The sequence below is a fragment of the Lytechinus pictus genome, chromosome 3 (genome assembly GCF_037042905.1).
Source record: "Lytechinus pictus isolate F3 Inbred chromosome 3, Lp3.0, whole genome shotgun sequence".
Lineage (NCBI taxonomy): Eukaryota > Metazoa > Echinodermata > Echinoidea > Temnopleuroida > Toxopneustidae > Lytechinus > Lytechinus pictus.
Window position 1 is genome coordinate 10,223,418 of NC_087247.1, and position 1,583 is coordinate 10,225,000.

The window sequence follows — 1,583 nt, forward strand, 5'->3', positions numbered from 1 at the left end:
CTTTAAATTTCTACTATTAGTTACATCCCCCCTCCTACAATGACACACATTTTCTTGTTTCATTCTCTCTCGCCGAAAACGCACGCCCTTGGCCTTGGCCTTGGCTATTGATAGCATAGCGTACCATTATCAATATTTCCAAACCTTTTAAATAATCAATGGAAGGACGAACGATACATTAGCTGATCTACGAAGGAGGCATGACATGAATGTGGAAGCAATAGGGGCTGGTTTCAACGGGGATTTATTCGCTGCTATAATTATAAAGGCCATGAGTTTACGGGCAATTTTGGTTGAAAGCGAAGGAAATGTCTACTTTTTAATTTTTTGAGCTGAGGGGAAAGGGAGAATGTTTGATTAATAAAGCGAAATAATAGTAGCATAAAACATATTTGATTTCATATTATCTTTAAGATTATAATCTAAATCAAGGATTCGATGGATCATTAATCAAAGTCCATCATTGTGATTTTTTCTAAATCCTCGAAATTCAGTTTTTGTCATAAATCAATGTAAGTAAAAATAGATGACATGTTATCGGCAGATCAATTCGAGCTTAAAATAATTGAAAAATTAACTGAGGGGAAAGGGAGAATGTTTGATTAATAAAGCGCAATAATAGTAGCATAAACCATATTTGATTTCATATTATCTTTAAGATTATAATCTAAATCAAGGATTCGATGGATCACTAATTAAAGTCCATATTGCGATTTCTTCTCACCCCCCGAAATTCAGTTTTTGTCACAAATCAATTTAAGTAAAAAATATGACATGTTATCGGCAGATCAATTCGAGCTTAAAATAATTGAAAAATGAAATCGTCCACCAAACATATATTGCCTTGACCATTTAGTATTTTAATGCATGTAAACTATCACCACCTTATAAATATAGACAAGCATCAGCATACAAACGGAAGTTGCAATGTGAACGCATGCTTGCACTTGAAAATTAGCAAGGTCGTAACACCACTCGGCGTATATATCAGAAGCCCGGATTCGATGTACATTAATAAACGACGACTTCCCCCCTATTAATTTGTTTTCATTCATTATCATCTGGACAGTTCTGGTTAAATCGCTTAATGAAAATATACTTTATTCATACGATACGAAGGTTGATTAGCGCCGCCGCGTGTAGGGTGAGAGAGATTTGTATAATGCTGTAGGTGTGTTTTATTTATGATGTCTCCAGGCGAAGGGTGATAAGGTCTATCTTCCCCATCATAGAACAAGGGATTTGTGAGTAGTGTACACCCATCCTTGAGCTAAGTGGAACTTCCCGATGCCACGACGAATCGATGAAGCTTAATTAGCATGATAGTAAAAAAGGATATGTTCAGGAGCTAGTATACACTCTAACTTACAAGGATTTAAAATAAATCCATTAAGTAAAAAAAAAAGGTGTTTATTTTCCCTCCACTCCCTCCCTCCACTGACCTCAGAATAAGGGCCCTAAGTATATAATTACGCTTATAACTATATTATACATTTTTATGATCATCGCAGCAATTTAGAGACCGATTAAGCATTAAAAAACTCAGGTGATCCCTGTCTTATCGAAAGGTTTACAGCTATGGT